Genomic DNA, 12540 nt, shown 5'->3' on the forward strand with positions numbered 1-12540 from the left:
TCTACTATTTTGACTCAAATCAGTCCAGTAGCTTTTGTGTACTAGAGCAGAACATTATTCTTCTTTATAGCAACAGATACAGAGCAGATTTTCATGAAAAGTAGCTCATTGCTTGATATCTGTCATGATACAGCTCCCAGCTAGTTTATTGCAAACAGGAATATGTACTGACCTTGTCACTATAATTTACATTAAGCACAGGATCTAGCTTAAAATTGTTTCAATAATGTATAAGGCATTTTACCTTCCCATTTTATTGGCTGTTTAAATTCCATCTGTGAAATCATTGGTTCTGAGAAAGAAAATAAATATATACAAATTATTAACATGTAATACTATAATTAATATATTTTTCTGCTCCTTCTGTAACCATTTCACAGAAATCCTATACATTATGCTTTTAATTTAAAGTGATATCAGCTTCTCAAAATGGTCTAATTCTCTATGCACAGACCTTGTGGTACAGGCATATTTCACTTAACAAACAGCAAAAGAATAAAAAGAAGGAATTATTATTTCAAGTAATTTAAAGATAGGGAAACAATGCAGTAGGTAAAGTCCACAGGATGCTCAGTACAAGGAAAAACAATGTGATGCACTTATGTTACGCTATAGATATATCATTCAGACATCACCTATAATATTGTGTACACTTCTGAAGACCATATGGAAACAAATGCATAAGTAAGAATCTAGTATGGGGTCTAAACTACAAAACTCTTAAGTATCGCTTTTGAATTAAATAATGTAGAGTGAAGTATGTGGTTAAAAAGATATTAGATAACATTTTACTCACGTCCATCGGGTCCCATATTGGCTGTTTGCCCTCCCATTTCATGTGTCCATTTTCCTGTGGACATAATTAATAGTATTAAGTTAGATTTTGTAGGAAGTCATAGAGCAACAGAAGCACAACACTTACTAGATACCTGATGAATATTAATATATAAATATATATATATATATATATATATATATATATATATATATATATATATATATATATATATATATATATATATATATATATATATGTAACACAATTGAAGAAAAAACAAATAAATAATCCATCATTAGCTTTGTAAACATTATATATAAAATATGTTTTAGAGGACAAACTATTTTCAGATTATGGTTGTATGATAGGTACCATATTCAATACAATATTTAAACAAAACTGACCTGCTGGATTTTAATCATAGTATTAGAATCTACTATTTTAACTCAAATCAGTCCAGTAGCTTTTGTGTACTAGAGCAGAACATTATTCTTCTCTACAGCAACAGCTACAGAACAGATTTTCATGAAAAGTAGCTCATTACTTGGTATCTGTCATGATACAGCTCCCAGCTAGTTTTTTTCCAGACAGGAATATGATTGTCACTATGGACTGACCTTGTCACTATAATTTACATTAAGCACAGGATCTAGCTTAAAATTGTTTCAATAATGTATAAGGCATTTTACCTTCCCATTTTATAGGCTGCTTAAATTGGATCTGTGAAATCACTGGTTCTGAAAAATATAATAAATACATGAAAATTATTGACACACAATACTATAATGAATATGGTGTTTCTGTACCTTCAATCATTATTTAATTTAAAATGTATACATTCAACTCTTAACCTAAAATTATATCAGTTTAACAAAGGATCTAATTCTCAATATATAAATCTTGTGAAGTTGGCTTATTTATCTGTATTATTATTAATATAATTATTATTATTAATAATAATAATAATAATAATTAATTTGTGGATTGCCAACAGATTCTATAGTGTTATAAATATATGTGCAAGACAATAATAGACCAGTTGAGTTTGTATCAACACTTAACAAGCACCATATAAACAAGATTTGAGAATTAATATAAGTAATTTTAACGGTTGGTAAATTATCCAGAAGGAAACATTCACAGTTGTACAGGAGAGAGATTAACAAAAAATGTGATGAATTTATGTCACTCTAGATTGTTGGTCAATATTGTGCACAGTTCTGAAGACTATAGGACCTATTTAAGAACGTGCGAGCGGACATGATCCGGTATTGCGGCTCATGTTTGCCGCACATCGATAAATGCCAACAGCCTATGCTCTCTGCATTTAACATTGCACCAGCAGTTCTTGTGAACTGCTTGTGCAATGCCACCCCCTGCAGATTTGCGCCCAATCGTCCGCTAGCAGGGGGTGTCAATCAACCCAATCGTATTGGATCGGGTTGATTTCTGGCGATGTCTGGCTTCCGCTTAAGAGCAGATGGACAGGTTATGGAGCAGCGGTCTTTAGACCACTGCTTCATAACTTGTATTTCTGGCGAGCCAACACGGGGCATCATGCGCCATACGGAGCTTTATAAATAGGCCCCTATATCTTAAGAAACACATACATAAGTAAGGATCTGGTATTAGACATACATCAAAAAGTTGCTTAAATTACGTTAAAGTCAGTCTTTCAATGTAGTATATCCGTATTCCCTCTCAGTGCTAGCACACATAAAGGTGAATAAACTTCAGGCAGAAATTAAAACACTTAAAACCATTTATTATCCAATCTGGGCCTGGCAAAAAAGCTGCACAAATGTTGATGTAAAATATGGTATATCTTATTATTTAACAATTAGAAGGAATCCAACTTTCTTGAAATGGGTAAATGCTGAGGGTTTTAGAACAGCAAAGACGTGAATTGTATTTGTTAAGTTGTGAATAGAGAGAACAAAAGTATTAAGTATTTTATAGATTTAAAGCAGGAGTTTGATCTAAGTAATAAAGACTTTTATGCATATTTGAAAATAAGGCACTGCATATACTGAGTCATTACAACAATATGGTTATGATTGGAAATGGCACAAATTAGAACAGTGGTTGAATTTTGCATGAATTGCATTTAAAGGGACATTATACACTCATTTTTTCTTTGCATAAATGTTTTGTAGATGATCTATTTATATAGCCCATAAAGTTTTTTTTTAATGTATAGTTTTGCTTATTTTTAAATAACATTGCTCTGATTTTCATACTCCTAACCAAGCCCCAAAGTTTTATGAGAATACCGTCAGATACCTACTCCAGCTTGCTCCAGTTTGTGTAAAGGGTCTTTTCATATGTAAAAGAAGGGGGAGGGGGGAGTGTCTTATTCTCCACTTGCTGTGGGCTTTCCAGCTACCTTTTCAACAGAGCTAAACTGAGAGCTTCTAAGTAAGTTTTTAAACAGTTTTATACTGTATTTTTATATCAGTATCTGTGCATCGTATTCTTTATAGTAGTGTCTATTACATGCAGTTATATGAAAATCAGTGTATACTGTCCCTTTAATATCTCCTTGGTATAAAATAGTGCTCTCCTTAGATGGTAAAACTAATCTAGAATTCTTACCGGCGAAATGGGCCCCATTAAAAATAGATAAATAAATAGGGATTCCATTAGGTTAGTAGAAAAAAAAAACATTATCATTGACTGGGAGAGGATCTCATTTAAAGCTTCTTTATAATATTTATTATATTCATGAGAAGGGTTTTCTTTGAAAAACATACAGTTTGATAAATGTCAAAAATCTAATATTTTAGCAGCAACTATAATACACTTGTTATGAGGCTGTTCAAAATTAAACAATGTTGGTCCAAAAGTTCTGGCTTCATAAGATTTTGGAATTTTCACCTTTCTTTACATCAAAATATTTTTTTAGTGTATCAACAAAAAGCTGGAAAAGACTGTAAAGTCATAAATATGCAATATTAGCAACAAGAAATATAAATTTCAAGAAATAGGAAGAGAGAGATGAACCAAAGTCTGGGGATTGGATACATTTAATTAAGAAACAGCTTATTATAGAACAATTCAATACTGATTTGACTAATGAACAAGTGATACAAGTTTTTTTCAGCAATGGGCATTGTTTATTAAAGCTTTCCCTAAAGGGTGCAAAACCAATTCATTTATTTGTTTAGAAATGTAGAAATTGTGATTTTAGGATTATGGTCATTTGAGTTATTATTGTTGTGGGGTTTTTGTTTGTTTGTTTGTTTGTTTGTTTTTAAATGTATGTACTACATTATTAGATAAAATTGTGTTATATTCTGAATTTGTAATAAAATATTATATGAGAATTTAGTTGTCGAAAGAATAACGCATTGTATGTTACAGGGACATGCAGTCATAGGAGGTAGGGGAGGCACTGCCTCCCCTGCCATATGGAGCCAAAGTTTAATTAAATTATTTTTAATCAGAAAAAATAAATTGTAATAAAAATAAAAGAAATCGCCATTTTCTTTCACCCATGTAATGCTATGGAGAGGCATCATACAGGACTGCATCTCTCCATAGCGAAACATGGATACATTTCTTTGATAGCAGCAGCGCCACCCACTGGTTGTAAAATCTCCTTAAAACTACCTGAAGCAAAACAATGACCAGAACGAGGCATCCCTCAAGATACCTCTTAGCGAGGGAGCCAATCAGAGACGGTCATGTTCTCCTGGTGATTGACAGATGTAATGAATTCAGTTATATAAAATTACGTTTGTAGCATTGAATAAAATTTTACTCACGCCCATTGGTTCCTATGTTATCTGTTGGTCCTCCCATATCTTGTGTCCATTTTCCTGTGGCCATAATTAATAGTATTTAGTTTGGTTTGGTATAAAGTCATAGAGTAGCAAATAGTCACAATTTAAAGGATACAATTACTAGATATCTGAGAAAAAGTATATTGATATATAAATATATATATATATGCAGCTACAAAACCATAAGGATACTTAGGGGTCGATTTATGAAGCAGCGGACGCTGCTTCCGACCCACTCCGTTTCAGGTCAGCCTGAAGCGGACGTTAAGAAGCAGCGGTCCTAAGACCGCTGCTCCTTAACTCGTCCACCACCTCTGAGGTTGCGGACAGTAATCAGCCGGATCAGATTCTCATAAGCTAAGAAGCAGAGGTCTTAAAGGGACACTGAACCCAATTTTTTCTTTTGTGATTCAGATAGAGCATGAAATTTTAAGCAACTTTCTAATTTACTCCTATTATCAAATTTTCTTTATACTCTTGGTATCTTTATTTGAAATGCAAGAATGTAAGTTTGGTTGACGGCCCATTTTTGGTGAACAACCTGGGTTGTCCTTGCTGATTGGTGGATAAATTTACCCCCCCCAAAAAAAAAGTGCTGTCCAGGGTCCTGAACCAAGAAAAAGCTTAGATGTCTTCTTTTTCAAATAAAGATAGCAAGAGAACAAAGAAAAAATGATAATAGAAATAAATTAGAAAGTTGCTTAAAATTGGACGCTCTATCTGAATCACGAAAGAAAAAATTTGGGTTCAGTGTCCCTTTAAGACCGCTGATCTTTAACTAATCCGCCACCTCTGAGGAAGAGGACAGCAATCATCAAATACGATCAGATACAATCTGGAAGATTGATGCCCCCTGCTAGCGGCTGATTGGCCGCAAATCTGCATGGGGCGGCATTGCACAAGCAGTTCACTAGAAATGCTTGTGCAATGTTAAATGCTGATACCATATGCTGTCGGCATTCAGAGACACCAGATATGATCTGCTACATCGCATCATATCCCCCCACACCTTAATAAATCGCCCCGTATTTCTTTTTAACTGCAGTCAGCATTATGATATTACACATCTGCCACAGTTGCGAGTGCACTAATTTGCAGCAAGCCCAGCATCTGCTTAATATTTTTGCACCAAGTATAAAGCAGTTTACCTTCCCATGATATTGGTGTTTTCATATGGATTTGTGAAATCTCTGGTTCTGTGAAAGTAAAGGAATTTATACAAATTATTAGCATGCAATAAATAATAGTTATGTTGTTTCTTTGAGTGCTACTATTATTTAACTGAATATATAGAAATATTTATATATATATATTGTCTTTATGATTCAGATTTAGCATACACTTCCATTTTACTTCCATAATCAAATGTACTTTTTTCTTTTGTTATCCTTTGTAGAAAAACAGGAAGGTGGGCTCAGGAGCGTGCATGTGTCTGGGAACTGTATGGCAGCAGTTTTTAAGACTTCTTTTAACAATGTTGCAGATTATAAAAATACTGCTGCTTTCTATACCTCAAAAGCATCCTTGCAATGCTCCTTTCATGTAGCGCTCCAGATATGTCCATGCTACCTACCTAAGTATTCTCTTCAACAAAGAATACCATGAGCACAAAGTCAATGAGTTAATAATACTGAATTTAAAACTTCTTTAAATGATGTGCTCTGTCTGAATCATGAAAGAACAAATTAAACGCAAGGTTATACCAGTTTCTTAAAAGATGTAATTCACAAAACAGAAACTAAATATCCCCTCATGTATGAAAAAATTGCTCCGTTAGGTTTGCTTTTTGTATATGAAATAGCACATTTTCAACTAGATTATAAGTTTTGAGCGCTATAGGGATTTTAACGAATGCCACAAAAGCTGCTTTATTTCACCTCCCTATGCTTTATTTCACCTCCCTATAGCGCTGCTATTACAAGTTTAAAAAAAAGCAAGATTGTACGGGCTATATTGTGACGTTGAGCTCCATACCGCACCAAAATCAAGTGATGCTTTAACGTGCTCGTGCACGATTTCCCCATAGACATCAATGGGGAGAGCCGACAAAAAAAAGCCTAACACCTGCGATTGCAGAATTAAAAGCTCTGTAACGCAGCCCCATTAATGTCTATGGGGAAATAAAAAGTTACGTTTAAACCCTAACATAACATACCCCCGACATTACCGCCACCTACATATAGTTATTAACCCCTAATCTGCCACCCCCAACATCGCCGCCATCTACATAAAACTTAACCCCTAATCTGTCGCTCCCGATGTCGCCGCCACTATACTAAAGTTATTAACCCCTAAACCTCTGTCCTCCAATATCACTACCACTAAATAAATCCAATTACCCCTAAACCTCACACTAACCCGAACGTAATCCTAACGTAACCCTAACCCTAACACCCCCTAACTTTAACATAATTAAAATAGAGCTAAACTAAAGTTACAATTAATAACTAAATAATAACTATTTAAAACGAAATACTTACCTGTAAAATAAAACCTAAGCTAGCTACAATATAACTAATAGATATATAGTAGCTAGCTTAGGTTTTATTTTTATTTCACAGGTAAATTTGCATCTATTTTAACTAGGTAGACTAGTTAGTAAATAGTTATTAACTATTTAATATCTACCTAGTTAAAATAAATACAAACTTACCTGTGAAATAAAACCTAACCTGCCTTACACTAAAACCTAACATTACAAAAAAACAAACACTAAAATTATTAAAAATAAAAATAACTAAATTACAAAAAACAAACACTAAAATACGAAAAATAAGAAACAAATTATCAAAAATAAAATAGAATTACACCTAATATAATAGCCCTATCAAAATAAAAAAGCCCCCCCAAAATAAAAAAATATCCTAGCCTATAATAAACTACCAGTGGCCCTTAAAAGGGCCTTTTGTGGGGCATTGCCCCAAAGATATCAGCTTTTTACCTGTAATAAAATACAAACTCCCCCCAGCAGTAAAACCCACCACCCCCATAACCAACCCCCCAAATAAAATAACTATCTAAAAAACCTAAGCTCCCCATTGCCCTAAAAAGGTCATTTGTATGGGCATTGCCCTTAAAAGGGCATTTAGCTCTTTTACATGCCCAGACCCTAAACTAAAAATAAACCCCACCCAAAAAACCTTAAAAAAACTAACATTAACCCCCGACGATCCACTTACAGTTCTTGAAGACCCGCTTGAAGGATCCATCCAGCTGGCAAAGTCATCATCCATGCCGCAAGAAGTCTTCATCCGGGCGGCCTCTTCTATCTTCATCTAGCCGGCAAAGTCCTCATCCAGGCGGTAAGAAGTCTTTATCCAGATGGCATCTTCTATCTTCATCTATCCATCCGGCGTGGAGGGGGTCCATCCTACAGACATCCGGCACCGAGCATCCTCTTCACACGGTCGCTGCCGTAAACTGGAACTTCAATGCAAGTGACATCATCCAAGATGGCGTTCCTTGCATTCCTATTGGTTGAAATATTTCAATCAGCCAATAGGATTAGAGCTGCTAAAATCCTATTGGCTGTTCCAATCAGCCAATAGGATTGAGCTCTCATGCTATTGCTTGATTGGAAAAGCCAATAGGATTTTAGCAGCTCTAAATATTTCAGCCAATAGGAATGCAAGGGATGCCATCTTGGATGACGTCACTTGCATTGAAGTTCCAGTTTACGGTGGCCATATGAGCGCTGGATGTCTTCAGGGTGGACCCGCTCCGTGCCAGATGGAGAAAGATAGAAGATGCCGTCTGGATGAAGACTTCTTACCGCCTGGATGAGGACTTCTCTGGCTGGATGAAGATGGAAGAGGCTGCCCGGATGAAGACTTCTTGCCGCATGGATAAGGACTTTGCCGGCTGGATGGATCCTTAAAGCGGTACTGTAAGTGGATCATTACTGTTTTTTTAAGGTTTTTTTTTGGGTGGGTTTTATTTTTAGTTTAGGGCCTGGGCATGTAAAAGAGCTAAATGCCCTTTTAAAGGGCAATGCCCATACAAATGCCCTTTTCAGGGCAATGGGGAGCTTAGGTTTTTTTTAGATAGTTATTTTATTTGGGGGGTTGGTTGTGGGAGTGGTGGGTTTTAGTGTTGGGGGGTGTTTGTATTTTTTTACAGGTAAAAGAGCTGATATCTTTGGGGCAAGGCCCCACGAAAGGCCTTTTTAAGGGCCATTGGTAGTTTATTGTAGGCTAGGTTTTTTTTATTTGGGGGGGGGGGGCTTTTTTATTTTGATAGGGCTAGATTAGGTGTAATTCTTTTTTATTTTTGATAATTTGTTTCTTATTTTTCGTAATTTAGTGTTTTTTTTTGTAATTTAGTTATTTTATTTTTGTAATTAGATACTTTTTGTAATTTTTAGAGTAGTGTTAGGATTTTTTTAATGTGTAGTTTATTTTAATTTAATTGGTAGTTAGTTTAATTGTAGTTTAATAATTATCTTAGTTTAATTGTTAGTTTAAAATTTATTTATTTAATTTGACAGGTAAGTTTTAATTTAATTTAAGATAGGGAAATTGTAATTTTAATATAAATTTAAGGGGGCGTTAGGTTTAGGGGTTAATAGTTTATTTTAGTAAATTTAATTATGGGTGGGCTTTCTGTTTAGGGGTTAATAGTTTATTTAAGTATATTTCATTGTGGGGGGCAAATAGGTTTATTATAGTGGCGGTGCGGGTGGACGGCAGATTAGGGTTAATTATATTTAAATAGCGTTTGCGATGCGGGAGGGTGGCGGTTTAGGGGTTAATAGGTTTATTATAGTGGCAATGATGTTGGGGAGTGGCAGAATAGGGGTAATAATACATTTTAATAGTGGCGGCGATGTCCGGAGAGGCAGATTAGGGGTTAATAACTTTATTATAGTGTTTGGGATGCGGGAGGGCCTCGGTTTAGGGGTTAATAGGTAGTTTATGGGCGTAAGTGTACTTTTTAACACTTTAGTTATGAGTTTTATTGTACAACTTTGTAAAGTAAAACTCATAACTACTGAATGTGGTTATAGAGTGTACCGCTCACTTTTTGGCTTCCCAGGCAAACTCGTAATACCGGCGCTATGGGAGTCCCATTGAAAAAGGACTTTTTTTGACGTTGCGTGACTGGCTAAAAGGTGTGCGGTACAGCTATACCAACATGACTTGTAATAGCAGCGTTAGGGAAAATCAAGTGTTATGGGACATAATAATGCTATTTGACTCATAACGCAAAACTTGTAATCTAGCTGTTTGGTAATTGATACAACAATAAAATGGGGTGAGTTAACAGGGAAATCAGATCTCCTTATTGTATTACTTTCTATACACGCACGCTTCCTTATCTTATCTCTGTCTGTATACGAAAGTCCAATACTTAGAAAGAACCATTGAAAATGTTAATTCTATTACTTACAGTATCTCTCCTACCTCCCCACTGGGAGTGTAATTTATCCTGATGAATTTGTTTATAAAGCTTTTTTTATAGCCTGCATTTAAAGTGATATGAAACCCATAAATTCTCTTTTGTGATTCAGACAGACCATACAAGTTTCCAATTTACTTCTATGATCAAATTTGCTTAATTAATCCTTTAATTCTGTGTTTAAGAGATACCTAGGTAGCATGTGGACATAACAGGAAATAGTTCTGCCCTCTATTGCTCTTGCAAATGGATAAAATTCTTGTAAAACTGTTGTCATATAGTGCTCCAGAAATGGGCAGACTTCTAAGTATACATTCCTGCTTTTCAACAAAGATACCAAGAGAACTAAGAACAAATGAAAACAGAAGCATATTAGAAAGTTCATTAAAATTTGCTCTATCTGAATCACGAATAAAACATTTTGAGTTTCATATTCCTTTAAATATTTAAATTTTCAGTATAAGTGGGAGACTACAGTCAAAAGCTATTTTCAAATGTCAAAAATAAAGGTAAATTAGCTGTTTGTAAACAATTTAATACACTCATGCAGGTAAAATTGATATTTAGGAACAAATTAAAGTACACTTTCCCTTTAACTTACTTATCAACATTCCCTAGCCCTAAACTTATCACTAACCCTAGCCCAAAATTTATCACCAACCCTTGCCTAAACATATTGATAAACGTAGTCCTAAATTACTTTTTAATCCTAACCTAAAACTTATCCTTATTCCTAGCCCTAAGATGACCTCTGACCCTAGTATTAACCTAACCCTAGTACTAAACCTAACCCTAATATTAACCATAACCATGTTATTAACCCTCTCCATAGTTCTAACTCTTTCTGTAACCCTAACTCAGTAGCTGTTTCCCAAACCATAACCTAACCCTAACTCTAGCTCTAACCTTAGCCTCAACCATACACCTAGAACACATGTTCAAAAATACTTTTATTTTTACCACCTTTCCTGTAATTAAACTCTGAAAACTGTGGTTTTCTAAGTCTCATAAATAGAAGTACACACAATATAATTAATTCATTTAACACTGCCACATATCAGTTCCAAAATGACTTCAGCAGATATGATAAAATAATATATTGTAAATCAATACATATTTTGCTAACATAATGACAGTGGGGTAGCTGTATCTACTCCATTAAAAAGTCTTATTTGGCTCCTTCAAATATGGTAAATGGTGGTGGTGGGGGGGGGAGGGTGGCCATTGAAAAACAATTGCAGCGGTATATTTTCATATATTCAGAAAGTGCTCATACTTGGTTAGTATGTTAATCAATGTAAGTCTCTAGATTAAAAGGGGTTTTATGTCCTTTTAATGATAATTGGAATGTCCAGTGTAATATTTACTCACCATCAATCTGTTCGTGGGTGATTATTATGGGCTGTTTACTTTCAGGTGTCCATTTTTCTGCCATAACAAAATGATATAAAATTGAGCTTTACATAATCACAGAAATACTTAAGATGTGAAAAAGAAGCCCTAAGAGAATGTATATGAGAAAGGGACATCTGACCCCTTAACAGATAGTAGAAGTAAGGGACGTTTGGGAAGGGAGGGGGCTTGTGGAGTCTTTAAATTTGTGTGAGCGCCTCTCTGCTGGAGCCAACGTGTGAGAAGAATCTTGCACCCACCGTCCCTGTTTCTGGCTGTAGTTTGGGAGTGCTTGCAGGGTTGAGTTGGTTTTCAGAGGGTTGTACCTCCTGGTAGGACAGGAGAGGTGTGGCTTCCGGTGGGTTTGAAGCTAAGCATTGCGGGTAAGCACAGCTTAAGGGATATTTATGGTTATTTATTATTCATGTGTTTACGTTTATATGATTTATATCCAAATAAACTGAGCTAAGACCTTTAATATACCACTTCTGTGTCAGATGTTTATTTGTGCATATTGCTGAATCAGGGGGGGGGGGGGGTTAATTAATAATTAGCTATTATATATTATTGTATCAATATGATTGGTGTGTGTGGTTTTTCAGTCTCACCAAATTTCATGTTCTCAATATTAATACCAACCATACATCTCTTTGTTAGTTTTTTATAAATCCACTAAATTTAAATCTGGAAATCAGGTATTGAAAGAGCAAGTAGGGATTTCCAAGGTAAATTATGTGGTAATTAGTATGGGTACGATTTAGCAGCCTTGGAGAGACTTATTGGGAGGCAAATTAGGAAGAAAGGGATACAATAAAATGGGAAGTGATAGGGAATACTTGAGGGCAGAGTAAACATTTAGAATAAAAATATCATCTACTGGCCTATGGTAACATCTTGTATTTTTCACTCTGTAGTAGAAGCAAGTGCCTTTGAGAAATTCAACTCCTACTATTAATAAAGAATTGACAGCACATATTTGGTTTACCTTTGGATTCGAATGATGCTTTGGGATTTCCAAATGAAGGCTCTGCATCTAGAAAAGGAAATCAGATATTTTAATTATTATAGTTGAATAGGTTTTTCCATTTATTAGTCCTTAATTTTTCACATACAATAGTGCATGTTGCACATTCAAGAAAAATGTTTAACAGAATCCATATATATTTATTACAATTCACAAGATATGGA

General features: G+C 34.9%; 1 long non-coding RNA gene across 1 annotated transcript; it reads right to left on the bottom strand.

Annotated features, from left to right (window-relative positions):
* Positions 1–1467: 1467 nt before the first annotated feature.
* Positions 1468–5759, bottom strand: LOC128638207 (uncharacterized). Its single transcript, XR_008399064.1, has 3 exons — positions 5712–5759; positions 4546–4599; positions 1468–1515 (listed from the first exon to the last, which is right to left on the bottom strand). It is a non-coding gene; the product is annotated as an uncharacterized LOC128638207 (long non-coding RNA).
* Between the last annotated feature and the right edge of the window lie 6781 nt (positions 5760–12540).

This window comes from Bombina bombina, chromosome 8 (assembly GCF_027579735.1).
Source record: "Bombina bombina isolate aBomBom1 chromosome 8, aBomBom1.pri, whole genome shotgun sequence".
Taxonomy (NCBI): Eukaryota; Metazoa; Chordata; class Amphibia; order Anura; family Bombinatoridae; genus Bombina; species Bombina bombina.